The following is a 24,473-nucleotide window of genomic DNA, read 5'->3' as shown; positions in this document are numbered from 1 at the left end:
AGTTTATAAGGATATCATTTACAAGATATTCATGGCTTTTGTGTATTATATACATATATCCATCCCTCTCTTTAAACTATGTAACGTATTTGCCGGTATGATCAAAATGCTGCTATCCACTGTGCTTTGCTCCCTGGATTTTGGGTCACCAAACAACACAAGTGGTTCTTGATAATGTGCAATGAGTGCATCATTTCATTGTTTGTATCCTTTGCATTTAGATACATGAGTAAAATCAGTGGATTTTATAAGTAATAACATGAGGTCATAGGGGGAATCAATGGTTTAGAATACATGCAGTTACACTGAGGGTGAAAAATTTGCATAAGAAGGGAACAGTCCACATAATGGAAAAGAGGGATGAAATTACAAAAGCATCCAGTTTTTTTTTCTTTTAATTGAGTGCAGTGAAGCAGTCAAGATGGGGTCCATGAATCTCTAGCTAAACATCTGATATTCAGGTTCTAAAAGTGAATCAAGAATGAACACTTGAGTTACAACTATCACAGCTTTTCATTCATTTAAAGGGGTTGGACTTGATTAACATTGGCATTGGAAGGAAACATGAAACCTTAATATGAAATCTAAAAAAAAAAGGATAAAAAGAGTCTTCTAAGTTAAGTTTCAAAATTATCTTGAAATTGGACATTAACCTATTCCAAAGTCCTACCAAAGTTGCCACTTATCCTAAAGTAACCTAAGGTGCCTTTCAACCTCATCAGCTTATTCTACCCAAATGTATTTTGGAAAGGACTATTTTGGTAGGACTTAGCAAAATGTGAACATCCCCTTAAGTATGTAGGTAGGGCAGCGACTGTTGATTTACGGAACAAAATGAGCCAATTGCAAACAGGACTGCCACCTTTCACGAGAATTCACTGATGAGTGAGTTGTCAGTGTTGTGTAACCCAATTCCGTAACCTGAGCTAGATTAAACCGTTGAATTAATACACTTTGTATAAAGGCTTACGGAAATGTTAATGATGCACAAGATGAGATTTTGCAGGTTCTTTTGGAGCCTCGGGGGACATATCTGTATGGGCCAATTCATCATAGAGCAATTTATATTTTCCCATGAAGCTCCACCCACATCGTTGATATTATCTGTCCTTCATAAATCCATGCTAATTAATACTTATAATGCCATTCACTAGTACAGAATATGAGCACACTATAACATTTCTAACAACTAACATGCCTATAATTGCCAAGTTAACACAATAAACCCTATTTCATGTAAATACATGAGCTTTCTGCCAATCCATAGGTACCATACAGGATGACAGGGAGAAAATTAGAAACAGTGACCTGGCTAATACTGGTTTATTCTCCCTAAGTACCCTGGGGTGTACTCTATCAGGCCCTTTGTTCACAATAATTTTGCCAAAATGTTCAACATATTCTGTGTCAGCCACTGACAACTTGTTGTTGGTTTCTATCAGGGGCGCGCCGCCAAGGAGGCGAGTTGAGAAACTCGCCTCAGGCGGCACGCCGGAGAGGTTTCCAGGGGCGGGAAAAAGCCGCTCCTGGTACCTGTAAGAGTTTAAAAACCGGAAATTCGGCTTTACTAATGCGAGAGAGCGCAATTGCGTTCTCCGCATTAGAGTTCCTGCCTCCCCTCCCGACTGGTAAACCGGGGAGGGGGGCGGCATTGCAGGAGCTGCCTCAGGCAGCGTTTTCCCCTGAATCTGTGCTGGTTGCTATAAATAGATCAGTAACAAACTTTGTATCCTTTAATACATTTACCCACATTTCTTAAAAGCTGTATTTGTCTCCTATGACCTTTATCATTGAGGTGCAGCCCATCCCTGCAAATACGCCTGCAGCCAACAGAAACTTCGGTCCATTTCTCCCCTTTACACAAGTTTGTTAGCCACATATTAATGTTCCCAATACCTATGTAACCTCAAGTGGTACAGGTAACAGGGTAGCAGTGTATGGCACCCTAACGAGAAGCAAATCACAATGTTTATTTACCAGAATTGTTGCATATTCCCTCAAAATTCTATTGTCAAGTAATTGCTAAAAAAGAGTGAAGCTTTGCACTATTTAGGATACAATAATCTTCAGTGTGATACAGTAGAATACATTTTTACTAGCAAGTTTGTTTAACCTGTTAGTGTAGGTATATAGAAATATATGTATTCCAGCTGTCCTAGACAGGCATAATAGGGGTCATTAACTATGTGCAGGGCAGGGTGCAAAAGACAGATATAATTTGACTTTTGTTGGGCACTTTGCATTCTTTTTTCCTCACAAAGAAAAATGTCCTTAGGATTCAGCACCTCAAAATGGACCGCTGAGTCCTGCATTGCCCAATGAATATAGTGCTATTTGCGTTCAGTACCTCTGTATTCACAAGAAGAGGAGAAGCCACATATTAGCTCCTCCTTTACATACCCTAACTTATATACTGTATATAAATGACCCTGGTGGACACAGGTCATACTTACCACTCGGCCCTCCAGACTGAGTTGGCAGCTTTTCAGACCTTGTATGCCTGTTGATCCTGCAGGTTTAGCAATTCAGATAGGTGAGAACTAGTCTCTGAGTGCTGATCTGGCCTCCACTCAGCCAGTCACCATAGGGCCCCCCTTATAATCAGCCTGAATTGTCCCACCGCCCAAATCAAGAGGCTTGTTTATTGTAAAGCCAATGGGGGGTGTATTTTTGGAGGGGGCTATTTAAAACATTTTTCCAGAACACATGGCAGGATAAATGCAGTGCAAGTTTAATTAATATATATATATATATATATATATATATATATATATATATATATATATATATATATATATATATATATATATATATATATATATATATATATAAAAATAAATGTATGTATGTATGTATATAAGGGGGGCCCTATGGTGACTGGCTGAGTGGAGACTATATTATATATAGCTGACAATGACATTTGATGGACGGAAAATAGATTACTTAGATGTGAGTATCTACATACAGGACCAAGGGCTACACACCACATTATACAAGAAGTCGACCGATAGGAATAGTTTGATACAAGCACAGTCCCATCACCCTCCACACATGTCCCGGGGGGTGCTATATTCCCAGTTCTTAAGGATCATTAGGAACAATTCCTGCAGGGAGAATGCGGAATTACAACTGACAGAATTAGCAGAACAGTTTGCTTCCAGAGGGTACTCAAAGTCCCTCATTGAGGAACAGCTTCAGAGGGCATGTCTCCACAAACAGGATGACCTACTACAAGAACAATCCAAATTGCCAAAGGAAGGGACTGATCCTATTTTTGTGACCGAATGGACAGATACAAGCCAATATGTGAAGAAAGCTCTAAGGGATCGGTGGGGAATTGTCAACTCTGATGCTAACTTACCTTTCTTTGGCAAAAAGACCCCAATGATGGCCTACAGACGAGGACGGAATCTAGGTGACATGTTAGTAGTCAAAAATTTGACTAAGGACCGGAAAACAGGTACCACATGGTTGGACCGACCACTGAAACCAGGATGCTTCAAGTGTGCTAACTGCCTCACTTGCGGAGGGATGCTACAAGGCTCCCAGTTTGTACACCCGAGGACAGGGGTCAAATATAGGATACAACACAGAGTGACTTGTACCTCCGATCATGTGGTCTACATGATTTGGTGCCCGTGTGGACTTCATTACGTGGGCAAAGCTTCCACCACATACCGTGAGCGTATGAACAATCATCGAAGTGCCATAAGGAGTGCTTTAACAACAGGGAAGGCTGATCAACCAGTCCCCAGACACTGGCTGAAGATGAAACATACGCTCCCTCAGTTTAGGCACATGATCATCGACCATGTGCCGATTCCCAAGCGAGGAGGTGACAGGAACCTTCTACTACTGAGGAAAGAGAGCATGTGGATCTTTACCTTGGAGACACTAACCCCTAAAGGGTTAAATGAGACTTTACCCATGTCTCAGTTTTATTAACAAAAACTAGACAGTCGTTGGACACTGTTCTCAGTTCCAGAATTTCATGTTTCCACATAGGGCTATTTGCCCTGGACGTTTTTTCCCCCCCCCCTTTACACACAGTCTAGCCTCCCAGCTTTGGTTTTTCCTATTTGCATAATTGGTGGCTGCATAATGGAATAGCCACACAGTGTTAATTTATCATATAATATTATTGTGTATATTAATGAGAATGACGTGGACACTGTAACGTCTATGTGTGCTGTGAACACAAGATTGGTTTTTATTTTATCTTTATTATCTTTATTAGCACTGCACGGTATCACAATGAACACACAAACACCAGGATGGGGAGAGAGAGGTTCCGACAGCCCATGAGGTTTGGAGCAACAGCAACATCTGCAGGTAGGCCTATTGACAGTGATGATATACCCAGGAGCCAGACACCCCACTAAGTGAGCGAAGTATGGGCTGCAATAAGGCGGTGATTCCCAATTATAGGCTCTGGTCTATGCGTGGGTTTGTACCACGCTCCTCTGTGCACAGCCACGAAACGAGCTTGTCAAGCTGTGATACAATGGAGCAGCTCTAATGGGTGCGGGCATTTTGTACATGCGGAGATACAATGGAGTAGCGCGAATAGGTACGGGCATTGTGAGTGTTTGAATATACTCTATGTCTAGCACCTGAGCGCTCTCGTGCCTCTCAGCACTGATGGCTGGATTGCGCAGCTGGATCACGCAGAGGAACACTGAGGCCGATGCTGGCGTGGCTAATACCCGCAGCGCATGGACCAGGGGGCGTAACCAAAGAAAGGGGAGTGTGACCCGCTGATCGGTACATACCATAGGCAACGGGGGCGCGACCTGAGCCCAAGTAGAGAGGTTGACGTGGGTGTGTACGGCCACTAGTGGGTTAATGTCTCCTGTCTGTAAGGCGATAATTTAGCGGTTCCGTCCGCTCGCTGCTCTGTCTCCTCTAGGGTAAGTGAAGCCACACTGATCTCCATCCAGCACGAACGGGGAATATGTTCTTGCACATTGTGAGCATTAAATTACCTGCACTGATCGGCCTCACCCAGCACGCACGGACACATTCCTTCACTACAGGGACGCAAGTCCTTTAGATTGAGCGGCCGACCAATGTTATAATTTTATACACTTTAGCTAGTGACGCACATTTGACCCCATGACGTCACAGGTTGTGCAGTTTGGCGCCATTTTGTGTTTAAAAGCTGATATAAGCTGTTATTTGCACTGTACACACCACCTGAAGAAGGCTCAAGTACAGGAGCCGAAACGTCGCAATAAATTGGTTATTATTTTTTGCACTTATACAAGTCCTTTGAGTGCGGTTTTTGTTGCTATATATATATATATATATATATATATATATATATATATGGCCGGATTTACATAGCAGGTACCCCTAGGACCTTTGTGGCCTTTCCACAAATCCAGGTCTGGATATGGGCACACAGTATTCACTCTTGATCAAATAACATTGGGCAGTGGTTATTTAAAACAGTTAAATGATTTATTGAACTGGTGGTACACTTCTTAAAGGAGAAACAACCCCATAATAAAAAAAAAAGTTCAGTGGTGAGCCATTATAACAGTTTTTTGTTGATTAATGAGGTGCTGTTTCCAGCGTTTATCATTCCCAACTAATGGCAGGTGATCACTGTGGTGTCTAATAACAAGGGCAGCCATTGGTATTCCTAACCTTGAGAAAAGCAAGTTGCGCTTACAATTTAGACCATTTATACAGTATTTGCACATATGCCGAAACAGGATCTTTACCTTGTTCATGAAAACAGAATATATATAGGTAATGAGTTCATTGTTGCAATTGCTTTCCTTATAGTTTACGGTACATGGATGCAGCCAAATTTGATTGATGCAAATTTTTAGCTACAAGCAATGGCCAAAAAGTTTGGCTCTATCAGAGTAGAGTAAGTAATCTGACTTATATTTACAGTACTAATTTATTGTGCATAGATTTAATTGGGTTGAACAAAGGAGTACTACAGAGCAACCTGGTGTCCATTAGTGCTAAAGCATTTATTGCAAACAAAAATTATTCTGTGTTCATCTGTAATCATCTCATGAAGTATGCCTTTCACCAGGAGCAGGATCTAGACCTGAGGGGGCCTTTCAGATGCCGCCCCCCAAACCCTACGACCCTTACCTTTCCAAGAGCCGGAGTGGAGCAATTGCACTCTCTGCACTAGAAGAGCCACAATTCTGATTTAAAAATTTACAAGGAGCAGCTTTTTTGCCTCCCCCGGTAACCTACGTGCTGCTGCCGCCTGAGGCAAGTTTCTCAACTTGCCTCATGGCAGCAGCACCCCTGGCAGGATCAGATGAACAGACAGTTCTTTAGCAGGTTAAAGTCCATTTATTAGTCAAAGTACCAGACTCTGTGAGCAAACAGGTGCAGAAGTAAAATAAAACCAATCCCTTGCCCCTCTAGGGCTCTAACTAATACACAGTGTATTTTCCCTCGCTAATACCACCAGCCAAAACACCAGTGGCATGACTAGACCCCTAAGGGCCCTGGTACATAAATTTACAACTGGGCCCCCCTAATCCTCCCCCCCCCCACACACACACACGTGTATTGGGCTGGAACACAGCATTACTGACCTAATGTCATAGGAGCAGTTAAACTGTTCCAGTAAAGCTAACACTAATATGATCAATATGGTTGCTCATCACATACATATATACCAATTCAGAATAAAAATTCATGTATGTTCTCAATCATTTAAGTCCACAGCAACATTATTCTTATGAAAACAGTGCAGCTTTGGACAGTAAATAGTGGCACTCGTGGATGGCAAAATGATAATATATCTCTGCCTAAATATATATGTATGAATCATGTTCCTGTTCTAGCTGCACCACACACACGCGCACAATCTATGAAAGACAACTAGTCTTTTAGTACAGGTATGGGATCCGGAAACCTGTTATCAGAGGCGTAACTATAGAGGAAGCAGACCCTGCGGCTGCAGGGGGGCCCATGAGGTATAGGGGCCCTATGAGGCCATAATTCATATACAATTTCAATAAATATTGGAGAAACAAGTCAACCTCTAAACATTTTGGGGGCCTGAAAAATAATTTCCTGTGGGGTCCAGTAATATCTAGTTACGCCACTGCCTGTTATCCAGAAAGCTCTGAATTACGGAAAGGTTGTCTCCTATAGGATCCATTATAATCAAATAATCCAACTTTTTAAAAATTATTTTCCTTTGTCTCTGTAATAATAAAACAGTAGCTTGTACTTGATCCCAACTAAGATAAAATTAATCCTTATTGGAAGCAAAACCAGATTATTGGGTTTATTTAATGTTTACATGATTTTCTAGTAGATTTAAGGTATGGTAAGGTAAGGTAGAGCCAAAATTACTGAAAGATCTGTTATCCGGAAACCCCAAGGTCATGAGCATTCTGGATAACAGGTCCTATACCTGTTCTCAAACGATCTAAGCATGAGAATCTGAAATAAATTTTTACTGTGTTAATGGCAAGGGTTAATCAGTGCAGCATTAAAGGGGTCATTCACCTTTACATTAACTTTAATATGCTGCAGAGAGGGATATTCTGAGAAACTTTGCAATGTTTTTTATTATTTAGCTTTTTATTCAGCAGCTCTCAGTTTGCAGATTGAGCAGTCTGTTTGCTAGGGTCCACATTACCCTAGCAACTATAAATTGATTTGCAGAGAGCCTGAATAAAAAAAAAAGTAGCAATCAACGTATAGCCTACAAGGGATTGTGCAAGATGGCATAGTGGCAATTCCATGTATAAATACCCCCGAACTCTGAGCAAGATGATACAGTGGCAATTACATGTATAAATACCCCAGAACTCAGAGCAAGATGGTACGTGGCAATTACATGTATAAATACCCCAGAACTCAGAGCAAGATGGTACAGTGGCAATTACATGTATAAATCCCCCAGAACTCAGAGCAAGATGGTACAGTGGCAATTACATGTATAAATACCCTAGAACTCAGAGCAAGATGGTACGGTGGCAATTACATGTATATATACCCCCAGAACTCTGAGCAAGATGGTACGTGGCAATTACATGTATAAATACCCCAGAACTCAGAGCAAGATGGAACAGTGGCAATTACATGTATAAATACCACCAGAACTCAGAGCAAGATGATACAGTGGCAATTACATGTATAAATACCCCCAGAACTCAGAGCAAGATGGTACGTGGCAATTACATGTATAAATACCCCAGAACTCAGAGCAAGATGGTACGGTGGCAATTACATGTATATATACCCCCAGAACTCTGAGAAAGATGATACAGTGGCAATTACATGTATAAATACCCCAGAACTCTGAGCAAGATGATACAGTGGCAATTACATGTATAAATACCCCAGAACTTAGAGCAAGATGATACAGTGGCAATTACATGTATAAATACCCCCAGAACTCAGAGCAAGATGGTACGGTGGCAATTACATGTATAAATACCCCAGAACTCAGAGCAAGATGGTACGGTGGCAATTACATGTATATATACCCCCAGAACTCTGAGAAAGATGATACAGTGGCAATTACATGTATAAATACCCCAGAACTCTGAGCAAGATGATACAGTGGCAATTACATGTATAAATACCCCAGAACTCAGAGCAAGATGGTACGGTGGCAATTACATGTATAAATACCCCCAGAACTCAGAGCAAGATGGTACAGTGGCAATTACAAGTATAAATACCCCCAGAAGTCATAGGAAAATGACAAATTGGAAATAACATGTAAAATAACCCCAGCCCCAGATTTCCATTGTGATGCACCATTGACTAAGTAAAATATTATAAGCAACATAATCTTACTTTGGAAGCAGCAGGTGAATAAGAAAATAGTGTTCCTTGCTGCTGTCAGCTGATTCCTTTCCTCTCTGTTTAGCTGTGTGTTCTGTGCGGGGGGGGGGGGAATCAGGAGACACAGACAGGAGCCAGCAGAAGAGACAAAGAAAAAAAAACTTCTTTGGCACAAAGTACTTCAATATACAAACTGGCCAATCACGGGGCGCTCCAGGTTTTACAGCAAATTGAAAGTGCTGCTGTTAAAGCTCCCTAATTGGCCTATTTGCACACTGAAGGACCTTCGTGCTGAAGGACCTCCTTAGGTGGCCGTGGAATAGCCTGGGGATTCAGGAGCAGTATTTTCCTGGCGGGGCCCCACCGGGGGTGCAGGAACCAAGGGCCCTGGTTCACTTGCACCCTGTGCACCCCCGGTAGTTACGCCACTGACCGCATGATTTATTTTCAAGGATTTCCAGACAAGCATAAGTCCATTTACGTATGTTCCCATTTGCACGTATGCAGGGCCGCCATCAGGGGGGGACAGGGGGGACAAGTGACCCGGGCCCGGGCATGAAGCAGTGCTTCAGTTTAGAAAGAGCCGGGGCCCCTCTTGCCAGTCGCCCAAGATTTTGCTGCCAGCCTAAAATGCGGAAGTGCCGAAAAGCCGAACTCCCGAAGTGGCGAAAAGACCCAAAGTCACGAAAACAGCCCGAATTGAAGTCCTGAAGTGGCGAAAAGACCCGAAGTCATGAAAACAGCCCGAATTGAAGTCCTGAAGTGGGAAAAGACCCTAAGTCACGAAAGGAGGCGAAGTTGAAGTCCTGAAGCTACGAGTTCAATTCTACTGAACACCAATTTGTGTTTTTTTTTTTTTTTTTCTCTTTTCAATAGTTTTTTATTGATTTTCCAAGAAAAGAAAAAGGTTATACAATCAAGCAGTGTCGTCAGGTATTTTCAAACAGAGGAAAACAGAGAAGAGAGAAAGATAATGAAACGAGCTCATCCTCCCCCCCTCCAGACACTCTGTCAGAAGTGGGAAAGAGACGAGCTACAACAATGATAGTACTAACTTTAGATGACATGGTACAGTTGACGTATGCTTAACTGTATATGTGAAGCAGAGATGTTGGCGACTTCAGCGGGGTCCCTTGACTATGTAGAATATCTTGATGAGATGGATTCATTTTCGTTGGCTCACGGCTCAGGAAAAAACCAATGCTTATCCAAACAATAGTATCAAGTGCCCATTACCTCAGGTCACGTCAGGTACTGTCTAATGATTATAAACACTTTACATTCAGAGGGGATTACCAGAGAATAGAAGGGGTTTCTGCCAATGGAAAGGAATATCTGTACCATGGTTCCCAGATTTCCTTGAATTTTTGATATTTGTCCACAAGTATGCTAGTTAACCTTTCATTGACCATGATCCAATTTAGTTTCTCTTTAAAATGCAGTATTGGGATCTGAGACGATTTCCAATGTTTGGCTATTGTAATTTTCGCAGCAAGGAACATAAAAGTAATTAGGGACTTTGTATTACTATGAACATTGGAGATCTTCTGGTTCAATAAAGCCTGAATCGGATCTTTCTTAAGATTAACCCGTGTCACTGAATATATAATAGTATAGATCCGAATCCAGAATCTATGAACATGAGGGCAGGGTTTTTTTTTTTTTAATCCCCTGGCCACCAAAGTATTATTTTAATATTCTATAGGCCCCTTCCACCAATATTTTTTTTTTTAAATTGTATTTTTTGGGGCCCCATTTTTTTTTTAACTAGGGCCCTAGTGACAATGTTTTTTTTAAAAAAAAAATATTTTTTGGGGCCCCAATTTTTTTAACTTATAAGGTGGGCCCTGGCACCAATGTTTTTTTAACAATAAATGTTTGGGTCCCCAATTTTTTGTAACTTGTAAGGGGGTGCCTGGCTCCAATGTTTTTTTTAAAAAATATTTTTTTGGGGCCCCAATTTTTTTTTTTACTTGTAAGGGCGGCCCTGGCACCAATGCTTTTTTAAAATAAACTTATAAGGGGGCCCCCGAAAATGTTGTTGTATTTCCAATGGCGGCCATGTACGTATGTACAATATTTTGTCATGCCAGCTATTCTGATCTTTGCTACACTTGGTATTAAGCCATAAATATAAAAAAGGCACCCAAATACATAGAATACATGGTGCTAGCAGAATGGTGTGGACCTATTGCCATTCTATAAAACCAAGGCAAATTAGTCTCCAACACTGGACCATGCCTAATTCTATTATAGACTTTTGAACCATTTTTAAGAAAAATGATCAAACGCTCATTAATTTTTTAGATGATTGCACCATAACTAGTATCTCCCTATCAGATATCCTCACAACTTGAGTCATAAAGTCAGAGTGAGTCAAACAGGAAAGTCATAACATGAAAAGAAGCCAATTTGGAAATGTAGGCTTGAGACATTAACCCCACATGGACATAATACAGAATATGATTCACATGCCATTCTTCAAGTATAAAGTTTGCTGATTTAAATGTTGTATCTTTTCCATATATGTTCCAGCACTGGACAATCCAAATTTTGTGAACAGATAATTGTTGCTTTGATAATTTGAAACAATTGTTGTCTGGATGTAAGTTAATTATCTTTGTGTTTCTAGATGGCATTATGGCACTTTCTATAAAAAGGCTTGATTGCCAGTTGTCTGTAAGCTTAAAAATGGCCAATGGTTGCCAGAAATGTTGCTGATTTCCATGATCTGAGCTATGTGTTTGGAATAAAGGGTTTTAATGCAAAATGGTGCTGTACTCTGACTCGCCATTGGAGCTTATAGTTGTCTTGTTATAATGTGACCAAAAAAAAGTTTGCACAGCAACAGAATGGAATTTATTCATAACTACATGTTATAAGACATCTGAGCATTTGCAATACAAGATTTAAAACAATATTGATGGGACTAAAACTTTTTTTGCCGTTCATTATATATGGTGCTCATTTTATGTGTTGTGGGCTGGACTACAGGACTCATCCAAAGGTGTGAAAATAAAAACCATCATGGGATTATGAGACCATACTGGACATGGTCAAGAAGAATTACTTTAGAAGTTGTGCACATTTTGATTGCGGTTTTCTTGAGTAACAAATAGACTGCTCCAACTCTTTAACTTAGTGTTTGCAAACATTGACTGAAAACACCAGAAAATTCTGAAAAGTAGGGAGAAAAGAGTGGCATGAGAAAGACATCATATAAAAGAGAAACTTCTACTTGTCTGTCAACAAAAAAGATAACTCATAAAAACATAAAAAACCCATCTCTCCTCCACATCTTACTACTTCTCTTCACATTTTTCTCTATATACTCCTTGTCATCTCTTCTTTGAAATATAATTTAGTGTTGCCCTGCACTTGTAAAACTGGTGTGTTTGCCTCAGAAACACTACTATTGTTTATATAAATAAGTTGCTGTGTAACAATGGGGGCAGCCATTCAAAGGAGAAAAGGCTCAGGTTACACAAAAGATAGGAGATAAGCTCTGTAGAACATAATGGTGTCATCTGTTATCCGCTATTTAACCTGTGCCATATAGTTTTTTTCAATTTCAGCCATTGCTACACAACAGCTTTTTTATATAAACTATAGTAGTGTTTCCGAATGAAACAGGCCAGTTTTACCAGTGCAGGGCAACACTGCATGATATTTTCATTATTTGGTGTTACTGTTCCTCTCTTGTAGCTCTTTACTTCTCAATCAATTCCCCATATGAAACTTTCCCTCAGCCTCTTCAATCCAGATGCTTCCAGAAAAGTAATTTGTCCAGATATTTTTTGTCACTTATGGGCAGAATTTAAAGGGGAAACCAAATACCTAACTTCTAAAAAGAGAAAGGTCACTGCATTCTAAGCACCTCCCATAGTCTTCATCTATATTTATCCGCCTTTGTGTTCTATATAATATTCACCTTGATTGCTTTAATGTGACCTTTGGTGAAGTCTATATCCAATATCGTTGCCATATCAGGTAGAGGGATACCTGCTTGGAGTACACCTAAACAAGACAATCAAATCAAAATAAGAGTTTATTTTTAGAACATCAATTATAATACACATCCAAGACGTTGCAGCACACTCCAGAGTCAAGAGATCGCGCAGGTTCGTATTTAGTTAAAAGATCATCCTGATCAGGTCTCTGATGAAGAACATAGTTACGAAATGTGTAAGACATTTCGTTGTAATTAATAAAGGATGATCTTTTAACTGAATACGAACCTGCACGATCTTTTGACTCTTGGATGTGTATTGTCAAAACGTCTCCCTTAGCAACAGACTCGGGGCAGCAGCAACCGGGTCACCCCGTGGAGAGGGTAAGCCGATCCTTGTATTTATCTATGTGTGAAAACAAGCGTTGGGAATAATGTGTGGAGGATTGTGTAACAAGAGCAGGGTTCGGGGCAGGTGCACCCGAGCCATTTACTACCAACGGTGAGCGGCTATCAACCGCTATTAAGCTTTATATTATAACGGATCGAGCGAGTGAAAACTATATACCTATTTGAACCTCGATATTGGTGTTGGGATATTTATGGAATAGAACATCAATTATAATACAACTTAAAGTTACCTACATACATACCATTCACTGAGTTTGTGTACAGTTCATGAATCAGTGATCTGATAAAGTCATCAAGGTTTTGAACCTAAACATAACAGATACTGTATGTATGACAATTTACATTAAATGGCCACTAATTTTTAGTTTATAGCCTAGTCAATCTTTTGGCTTGTGCCACATGGTACTTACGTCAAACTGGCCAACTGAGGATGAGTTCAGCGTAAGGAAAGTTCTTGGCACATAAAATAAAAAATGATGAGCGTGCAGTAGAGGAAATAGGTCTAGGTACATTATTGTAATCATCTTGGATACAGTAAGTAGGCATATCCAATTAAAACTAATCATAATGATTCTTGAAAAGATTATTTGAGTACAACTAAAGGTCTAGCTAATATTGATCATTCATTTAAATCTGCCCTTGCTAAATGTCCAGGAAAACTAAGAGGAGCAAAAGGTGCTCTGATTGCGTCTGTATTTTGGACTTTGCACCCTGACCTTACATGTTATAAATGGACTTACCACAGACTTTTATCCCCACCACTTACATTCTAGATTCCTCCAGTGAATTTTTTCAGTGGAGAATTCTTTATTTATAGGTTTGTAGCCATGTCATGCACAGTACTGGTACATAGGTGCTGCACCAAAGTAGAGGAGGAGCAGGAAGATGGACCAAACCAATGACAACTTGAAGGCAACTGGGGAGCAAACTTGGGGCAGCTTTGCCTTGATAACTCTAATGCCATGCCTTGCATTAATGAAAATAAAGTGAGCTAAACTGACTTTGGTTCTTATTATGCCCTTTTAATGTGGCTCACTTGTAAAAAAAAAAAGGCTGTGGGTCCCAGCCCTACCCTATTCTAATATTTATATTTTTCACTCTTTATGAAGATTGAGAATACATTGAAGGAAGTCTTTTCAAATTATATGCCAATATTTGTACCTTCCTTCTCTACTGAAACTAAGAGGATAAAGTATTAAACGAGAAAGTTATAGTAACCCACAACAACCATTCAGCAGGTAGTATTCCCCGGTTTCCTGTCTGGCAGAGCAAAGCATATGATTGGTTACTGAGGTTTGCTACACCTGGAACAATCTTAGCACGTTTTACTACATGACAGAATTGTTTTGCACTGTTAACACTGTAGAAAGTCATGAATATGGTCCATTCTCTTACCTGTCTAGTGAAAGCTCACAGTGGAGGCTTGTTTTATAAATGGAAAACTGTATTCTGAAATTCATGTGCTAAAAATAAATATAATTGTGGATATTTGTTTAAAGTGACATGACTAGTTTATGAAAGCAGTTTATTTTTAAGAACAGAAAAGTGTTCTGCTTACCAGATTTATCACAAACAAAGACTGTTCTAAAGTGTCTTGTAAATCTGCCCTCATTTCCATGGTAGAGTAAAGGTGGAGAATGGCTTTGGCTGGCTCCAAGGTGACCATTGGTAGTTCATCCACCTTGATCTCTACTTTATAGTTTTGAAATGCTGGTGAAAGCTGTAACATAAGAAATAATAAAAAAAACTAATTTACAGGACTATTAGTAGGCAGATCACAAAAAAAATTGGCTTGTCCAAGCACCAAACATAAAGGGGGACATTTACTAAACTTTTTGGTGCAAAACTTGAATTTTTCAGGTTTTCAAGAGTTCTTAAAGCCCAATGCTGCAAAAATCCGCCATCTCAGACCTGCCGAGGTTGTGTATAAGTCAATGGCATCCTATACATCCTATCCTATTTTGAAGTTTCTGTGGTCTGTGCTGGAATTAGCCTGAAAAATCCTTTTCAGGCAAAAATCCGAAAAACTATACAATTCAGGTTTTCGCTCGATTTTATCAAGTTTTTACCCAAACCGATTAATAATAATAAATAAGGTCAAATCATGGATTCTAGTTTGGTCAGACTTTTTTTAATTAAAAAATCGGATTTTGATAAATAACCCCCAAAGTATTTAGGCAATCTGGTTGCTAGGATCCAAGTTACCCTAGCAACCATTCACTGATTTCAATAAGTGGAATATGAATAGGGGAGGACCTAACTAGAATAGAGGAGTAATAAAAAAAGAGCAATAATAGAACGTGTAGCTTTACAGAGCATTTAGTTTTAGATGGCCCCCATTTGAAAACTGGAAAGAATCAGAAGAAAATGGTAAATAATCCAATAAATGATGAACACCAACTGAATATTTGCTTAGAATTGGTCATTCTAGAACATATTAAATGTTAACTGAAAGGTGAACACCCCTTTAAGTTACGTCAATCAAAAAATTTAGGGGGGCTAAATATTTCTAGTGTTAGGTTTTTCAATACAGCTTCATTATGTAGATACATCAGGTGGGGAAGTTTATACTAATCCTTCTTTGGAATCCTATTTGGAAGGGGGAGATTATATCTCTGCTTTTCTTCATAGAAATGAAGTGGCCTTACTAAGAAAAACATTCTTTGACGTGACACTTTTGCGACTTTGAAGCTAATTCGTAAATTGCATGGTAGCAATTACCAAATCTCTCCCTTTCTGTTCCCTTTTGATTTGTGTTTATTCACTTAAGCAGAGAGAACATTTCTGATTCCCTATTGGAGGATAAAGGGTATTTCTCTGTCATCATAGGGGGACACAGGGACGATGGGGTTAAGCTCCACCCTCCAGGAGGCAGGACACTTACTAATAAATTTGTGGGCGTGCCTAACCGGCTTAACCCCCACACTCCAGCTTATCCAATCAGTTTTTTAAGTGTCCTGTTACCAGGAGGATGGACGTCCAGCGATGTTAGTCAAGGATGACTACTCTCTTTCTGTGGTCTTACTCTGGGCAGCGCATGTTTGTCCTTAGTACAGTCCCAGTATTTCTCCGCCCACCGGGGTCATTTCTAGCCGCTATAGGCTATAACGACCACCCAGACGTATCCCTGCTAAGTTTGGCGATGGCAGATGGTCTGGCCGGGATGGGCACGAGGTGAGTACCTGCCTTGGGCATAACAACTCACCTCACAGGTCTGGCTTGGCAGCCTCCCCCCTAGCACGGTAGCCCTCCCCCCGTTCCCCCCCTTATCCTTACTGTTTTGGTAAGAGGTGCAGGGCGTGCTCCTGTACTGGCCGGTTCTTTCCCTCCATGCTGTGTCTGGGCGCTCGCTGCGCCTTCTGTCTAAGTGAGGAGACGGCTGAGGGGGGAGAGGGCCGGATCGCGCTGCGCTGGAACGCATGCGGCGTATGCGTTCCGGCGGCCATCTTGCGCACGTTGTGCGCATGCGCGTATGCGTTCCAGCGGCCATTTTGCGCACTTGTGCGCATGCGCGTATGCGTTCCAGCGGCCATCTTGCGCATAGTGCTTCTGCTGCGCACCGGATGGTCCATTTCTCCGCTCCTGCAAGTGCTAGCGAGTTGTAAGCGGTTGCTGACTGCCCCACACACTTATTGGGGGCAAGTTACTCCAATTCCGGGAGGTGTGGATCAACCATGCGTCAGACATGTGGGTGAACGAAATTATTTCCGAAGGTTACCACATAGATTTCTCAACCATTCCTGGCAAAAGATTCATCATGTCCAGGGTTCCTGCAGATCCAGACAAAGCTGCTGCCTTTCTAAATTGCATCACAAATTTAGAACAAACTGGAGTGATTGTTCCAGTGCCACATTCAGAGAGATTTTCCGGATTCTATTCCAACATTTTCATTGTGCCAAAGAAAAACGGCTCCTTCAGGCCGGTACTAGATCTCAAACAGCTGAACAGGTTCGTCAGATCAGTACGATTCAAAATGGAGACTCTGAGATCAGTGATAAGAGGGATGGAGAAAAATCAACTGCTGATGTCTATCGATATCAGAGATGCGTACCTCCATGTACCAATCTGGCCGCCGCATCACTCCTTCCTTCGATTCGCATTCAGGAACCAACACTACCAGTTTGTGGCTCTGCCATTCGGACTCTCTTCAGCCCCCAGAGTGTTCACAAAACTAATGGCAGTATCGGCGGCGGCATTACGTCTGCAAGGGATTTCAGTCACTCCTTATCTGGACGATCTGCTTCTGAAAGCCAGATCAGAGGAAAAGGCAGAGGAAGATCGGAGCAAGGCAATCAGTCTTCTGCAGAATTTTGGCTGGACCATAAATTGGTCGAAGTCCAATTTGCGACCCAGTCATCACATGACATTCCTGGGTCTCGAGTTCAATACCATTACACAAATGGTGCATCTTCCGTTGGACAAGCAAATGAAGGTCATGAAGCAAGTCCGTCTACTCCTCCGAGATCAGAGTCCAACTGTTCATCTAGGAATGAGAGTACTGGGACTCATGGTTGCTACCATAGAAGCCGTTCCATTTGCACAGATTCACTTACGACCATTGCAAGCGAACATTCTAACGTCATGGAGAGGGGGAGCTCTCACTCGCAAGCTCAATCTATCTCAGTCGACAAGAGTAGCCATCCAGTGGTGGCTGCGACCGACCAATCTCTCCAAGGGTCAATCCTGGGCGACGCAAGATTGGAAGATAATTTCCACAGATGCCAGTCTGAGGGGTTGGGGAGCAACCTGGGACAACTTGTCTGCCCAAGGTCAATGGTCTCCAAGGGAGTCCAAACTTCCAATCAACATCTTAGAGCTAAGGGCAATAAGACTAGCTCTGGCCGAATGGACAGAGTTATTACAAGCAAGTCCGGTTCGATTACAGAGCGACAATGCTACCGCAGTGGCGTACATAAATCGCCAGGGAGGTACTCGCAGCAAAGCGGCGCTGTTGGAAGCTCAACAAATTCTCAGTTGGGCAGAAACCAACGAAGTACAGCTGTCCGCGATCCATATCCCAGGAGTTCTAAACACCAAAGCAGATTACCTCAGCAGAATTCGTCTAGATCCGGGAGAATGGGAACTTCACCCAGAAGTGTTTGCAAAACTAGTACTCCATTGGGGACAACCACAGGTCGATCTAATGGCGTCAAGAAACAACACAAAGGTGCCTCGATTCTTTGCTCGTTACCGAGAGAGACTGGCAGCAGGGGTCGATGCCATGACACAGAAGTGGCAGTTCAGTCTAGCGTACATATTCCCTCCGCTACCCATGCTTCCACGAGTCCTCAAGAAGATCAGACAGTCAGACATCACGGTAATTGTGGTGGCTCCTTACTGGCCTCGGAGGACTTGGTTTTACGACCTTCAGGAAATGTCAATAGCACAACCGATACGTCTCGAGAACAGGCCGGACCTTCTGTTCCAAGGGCCCGTGGCACATCACAACCCAGGGTTGTTCGCTTTGACGGGATGGCTGTTGAGGCAGACATCTGGCGAAGACAAGGGTTAACAGAAGAAGTTATTGCCACATTATTGAGAGCTCGTAAGTCTTCATCTTCAAAATCATACTACAGAGTCTGGCAATCCTATCGGAGTTGGTGCGAGGAGTTCAATCTATCCTTTCACAAGCTTAGCATTCCGAGAGTTCTGTCTTTCCTGCAGCGCGGGCTCAGGCGAGGTCTAAAACTCAGCTCTCTGAAAGTACAAGTATCAGCTCTGTCAATCCTATTTCAGTCCAAACTAGCCTTGAATGATACAGTACGCACTTTTCTACAAGGAGTGGCACATATAGTTCCTCCATATCAGCCTCCAGTTCCAGCATGGGATTTGAATGTTGTTCTTGAAGCCCTTCTGGATCCACCATTCGAACCGATGGGATCTATTTCAGATACTTGGCTTACCTGGAAGGTAGTGTTCTTAATGGCAATTACATCCACTAGAAGAGTGTCAGAACTGAGTGCACTATCGGCAGATCCATCTTTTCTAGTGTTCCACAAGGATAAGGCAGTCCTACGCACAGTTCCGTCTTTCCTTCCTAAGGTGGTCTCGTCATTTCACATCAACCAAGACATTGTTGTTCCCTCTCTCTGTCCGGAACCAAAGAATGATAAGGAACGTCGGCTACACAACTTAGATGTAGTTAGAGCCTTACGATGGTATATTGAAAAATCAAGGTCTTTTCGACGGTCTCAAACTCTCTTCGTATTACCATCAGGGCCCAGGAAGGGTCATCCTGCATCTAAAGCTACCATTTCTAGATGGATCAAGGAGACCATCAGACAGGCATACATGGCCAAAGGGAAGATTCCACCGGAGGGAATTCGAGCTCATTCTACAAGAGCAATCGGAGCTTCCTGGGCTTGGCGTAATTCAGCCTCATTGGACCAGATTTGCAGGGCGGCTACCTGGTCCTCTGTACATACTTTTTCAAAATTCTATAAAGTTGATATTTTTTCTTCAGCTGAAGCATCTTTTGGGCGCAAGGTGCTACATTCTGTGCTGAAGTAATGGTTAATTCGTTTTCCCACCCTGCTGTTTTGGGGGCTGCTTTGTTAAGTCCCCATCGTCCCTGTGTCCCCCTATGATGACAGAGAAAACAGGATTTTTTATACTTACCGTTAAATCTGTTTCTCTGTGATCAATAGGGGGACACAGGGCGGCCCGCCCTAAAACTTTTGTTTATTGACCGTTTGGTCATGTCGGGATAATTCCCTGATTTACCTTCTACGTGGGTTATTATTATTTTGATTATTACGTAATCTTGTTACAGCTTTTTTTGTGACAAACTGATTGGATAAGCTGGAGTGTGGGGGTTAAGCCGGTTAGGCACGCCCACAAATTTATTAGTAAGTGTCCTGCCTCCTGGAGGGTGGAGCTTAACCCCATCGTCCCTGTGTCCCCCTATTGATCACAGAGAAACAGATTTAACGGTAAGTATAAAAAATCCTGTTTTCCCAACTGATGCACTTAGTTGATAATGTCTCTGGTTCACCTTTATTATGGGAAGACTTAAAATTTAAGTTTGATCTCAATAAATGTGATAGGTTTGTTCATTCAAAATTTCTGTGTGGTATAGACCTCCTCATAGACAGGGCCGGCCTTAGGCCTATTGGACCAATTGGGCCCAATAGGGCCCCGCACCTCTGGGGGCCCCGCACCACAGGGCAACACAGATAATATTTCCCTCAGCACATGATGCTGCCTGGCCTGCCCCCGACTTTGAGAGTCCAGCCCATCCCCAAATCCATAGGTCCAGCCCACCCCCAACTCTGATAATCCAGCCTATCCCCCAACTCCATAGGTCTAGCCTGCCCCCAACTCTCATAGGCCCAGCTTTCTTCCAACCTTGATAGGCCCTGCCTGTCCCCAATCCAACCAAGCCTGCTCCCAAGCTGAATCGGCCCAGCCTGCCCCAAACTAATTGGCCCAGTCCACTCTCCTATTTCCTCCCTCTCTCTCTTACCCTGTGTGCCCCTATTATGTGCCCCTATTTCATCCGTCTCACTCTCTTACCTTGTCTGCCCCTTTCCTTTCTATTTTGTGCCTGTATGCCCTTATTTTCCTAAATACTTGGTGTGTCAGTAGCCAGCAACACTTTGTCTAAGGGCCCCGCCAACATGGTCCCAATTGGGCCCCACATTTGATAGGATCAGCCCTGCTCATAGATAAAAATACTGTTGCTGTTGAACAACTTCCTCTGTACAAAGGGATTCAGAAAATTATAGATGAACCTGCCTTTAATAGAATATCATATATTACTGACTTCTGTCTTCGATCCTCTCCTGACAATCTTCATCCTTTACAAAACTTAGCAAAAAATTGGTCATCCTTATTAAAAGTTAATATTACTTAGAGTATCCTTGAATAAGAATTTTAATAAACACATTATGGGGCAAATTCACTAAGCGACGAAACCCTAACGCTAGCGTCAATTCGCTAGCGTTGGACATTTTCGTTACTTCGCACGAATGCTGGCGTAAATTCGCTAGTGTTACTTCGCACCCTTACGCCTGGCGAATTTTCGCTACGGACGTAACTACGCAAATTCACTAACGCGCGCAGTGTACTGAACTCTACCTTTTACGCTAGACTTCCTTCGCCACCTCAGACCAGGCGAAGCGCAATAGAGTAGATAGGGATTGCTTCAAAAAAAGTTCAAATTTTTTCTAAGTCCCAAAAAACGCTGGTGTTTTTTCTATATTATGGGTGATAGGCTGAAAAAGATCGAAAGTTTTTTTGGGGCTACCCTCCTTCCCCCCTACATTTCCTAACTCATGGCACCTTAACTATACAGTGGGCACATGTGTAGGGCAAAAAAAAAATTTTATTTGATGTTTTGAAGGTTTCCCAGGCATTTGTAGTGATTCTACGTATTCCTCCATTGAAATTTGAATTTGGCGCCGTATGCAAATTAACCATCGCTAGCGTAACTTCGCTTCGCTTAGCGAATCAACGCTAGCGCAACTTCGCAACCTTACGCTACCCCTGTGCGCAACTTCGGATTTTAGTGAATTTGCGGAGCGCTGGCGAAAATATGCCTGGCAAAGTGTGGCGAAGTGCGAAAATCGAAGTACTGTCTCTTCAAAAAACTTCGACACTTCGCCACCTTAAACCTGCCAAATTGCTATGTTAGCCTATGGGGACCTCCTCGAACCTATTGCCAGTATTTGGCTAAGTTTTAGAAGCCGAAGTATTTTTTTGTAAAAGTGTACGATCATATGATTAAATTGTACGATCGTACAATTAAATCACACGATTCGAAGTACGATCGTACGATCTTAAAAATCCTTCGACTTTGAAAAATCCTTCCTTCTGCCCCATGGTGTGTCTAAAAGATGATGCCTGTTTGTCGCTTTTCTGGAAATAACGTTTTTTTTGGAATTCTTTACTAATGCTTCCTTAAAAATCGTATTTTGTGTGGAGTGCAATTCTACTGGATCGGAGACCAGTTCAGGAGGCATATGTCTTGGCAGAATGTATGTTCAGAAAGGAACTCTGGGATTCAAGCACGTGAGTCTTTTCTATTGTAAAATTATCTCATGAATTTGCATTACTTAGGTTAAGCAATAGATTTTAGATATAGCAACATTGGTTTTAGTGCAACTTTGGTCTTCCTACGTTGGCATTCTGGAGTCTGATGATAAAGCTGTTATTGAAAAGTCTATGTATAATTCTGATGAAGACTCTCTTTTACACACCCATTGTTGTTCCAAAAATGTGTGTTAATTTTGTCCATTTACATAGTAAATGTTTTGCTTTAAGGAAGCTGCAATTATTTGCAACTCCACTGGCTGCATTACCCCCATGATAAGGCCCCGATGAATCCTATAATGTAAGGCAATATTGGTATTACAGGTGAAACATTTGGTCCAGGTTTAGTAAGTCGTGGTCGCAAATAAGTACAGTTTCTGTAAAAATAAACCTCTCAATGCTTCATATAGGCTGCTAGACTTCAAGCAATAATGCAATTTTCCTTAAATCAGAGTTCTGACTTACATTCAAGTCCAGACTAATTATTTTTCTTGCCTCATTAATAGACCGACTGAGAGCTTTTCTGGCTATTATTTTCAAGACTATTAATGCACATGAGTGTCTAGTTATATAAATGCACCAACCTCAGGAAAGATTTCTCCAAGCATAGACTGGGACATTACACCTGCCTCCATTAGCTAAAACATACAGAAGGAAATCAGTATTACAAATGACTTTCCTTACTTGCATTAGATATTCATTTCACTTTATTCTCTAATAATGTGTTTTTTTAAGTATATGGAGCGTGAATTTTATTTCTACTTACTGATAAAAAAACATTGTTTATTATAGGGGGAAAATTTTGTAAAAATCTTATTGAAACCTAGTTCAAAATATAGTGTTTGAAATAGTATTAAGCAGTGGTTTTCATACAGTGTTGCTGCTCCCTGGAATCCCAGCCCAAAGGCTAACCAAATGATTAAGATAATAATTTCATACATAATGAACCGTATTATATAGGTTACTTTGAAACGAAGTAAATGGGCCAAATCAGCTTTATCCTATGGTTTGATGTTTGAGCAAATAGTGTTGAATTAAGAGCCGATGTAGACCTGTCAGAAAAGGATCATATTCAACATCCTACGGGGCCTCATCCCTATACAACTTTCCAACAAGCATAATTGATATCTGGTTGAACTGTGACAAGATATCAGTCAGGTACACAGGTATTTTGGCCTCATACTATACTGATAAAAAATCTGTTGCCCCCCCTCCATCCTCCCCCCTGGCCTACCTGTCCCGCCGGGCAAATGCCCCTAACTTGTTACTCACCCCTCTGCGCAGGTCCTGTCCACGGAGTTCACAGGTGCCATCTTCTCCCAAGCGGTCTTCTTCCTGCTTTGACCAGCGTTTTTGACTCATGCGCAGTAGGAGCATTTACCGGTACGAATCTACTGCGCATGCGCCAAAAGTCACAAAGTTTTCCGATTTCACTTTGTGACATTCGGCGCATGCGCATTAGATCCGTATCGGTAAATGCTCCTACTGCGCATGAGCCAGAAGATGCCGATTAATCCAGGAAGAAGACCGCTTGGGAGAAGATGGCGCCTGTGAGCTCCGTGGACAGGACCTGCGCAGAGAGGTGAGTAACAAGTTAGGGGCATTTGCCTAGGGGGACAGGTAGGCCAGGGTGGAGGAGGGAGGGGGGGAAACACAGGGGAGGGGGGAGGGATTTTTGCACCCAGGGGGTTTCCTTCTCCTTTAAAATTGTGATTTTCTATTATGATTACCCAATGACACATACTACTAGAAAAGTATATTATTATGAAAATGGTTTATTTACATGAAGCAGGGTTTTACATATGAGCTGTTTATGCAATATCTTTTTATAGTGACCTATGTTGTTTGGGGGGGTATAGTTTGCCTTTAATTTATTTCCATACATCATTCTAATATGTATTATTGAAAATTCTTTTGATATCAGTGGAACTCTTTGAAGCTTCAAACTACTTTAATTCTAAGACATCTAATATAGTGTTGTCTATATTTATATGATTGATGACCATCTGGGCTAGAATCAGGAGAACAAAAGAATATCTTGAGGGCAACAATGACTTTATCCTTACTTCCATTTCACTAGCTTGGAAGTGAAAAGCTCCATCTTCCTGCAGAACTGTCATGGCACTACCAAGAAAATTAGCTGTCAGAACTAAAGAAGTAACACCAGAAAATGATGGCAAGTCAGCAACATTGGTGATATCAGTTGGTGGATTGATGACATCTTCTCCATGGAGGACTGGGATCTGCCAAGGTTAAAAAAGATGGTTGCTCACATACAAAAGTTTGGATA

At 41.6% G+C, this 24,473-nt stretch overlaps 1 long non-coding RNA gene across 2 annotated transcripts; it reads right to left on the bottom strand.

The window, feature by feature from the left end:
* Window positions 1-11,418: 11,418 nt before the first annotated feature.
* On the bottom strand, window positions 11,419-24,352 carry LOC121398746. 2 transcript variants are annotated; one of them, XR_005964482.1, is made up of 6 exons: window positions 24,250-24,352; window positions 22,768-22,821; window positions 14,709-14,870; window positions 13,393-14,613; window positions 12,722-12,807; window positions 11,419-11,967 (listed from the first exon to the last, which is right to left on the bottom strand). It is a non-coding gene; the product is annotated as an uncharacterized LOC121398746 (long non-coding RNA). The 2 variants fall into 2 exon arrangements; XR_005964481.1 differs by having other exon boundaries at window positions 12,722-14,613.
* Between the last annotated feature and the right edge of the window lie 121 nt (window positions 24,353-24,473).

The sequence above is a fragment of the Xenopus laevis genome, chromosome 9_10S (assembly GCF_017654675.1).
Source record: "Xenopus laevis strain J_2021 chromosome 9_10S, Xenopus_laevis_v10.1, whole genome shotgun sequence".
In the NCBI taxonomy this organism is placed as follows: domain Eukaryota; kingdom Metazoa; phylum Chordata; class Amphibia; order Anura; family Pipidae; genus Xenopus; species Xenopus laevis.
The sequence above is the reverse complement of the archived record's forward strand: the minus strand, read 5'-3'. Positions and strand labels throughout refer to the sequence as shown.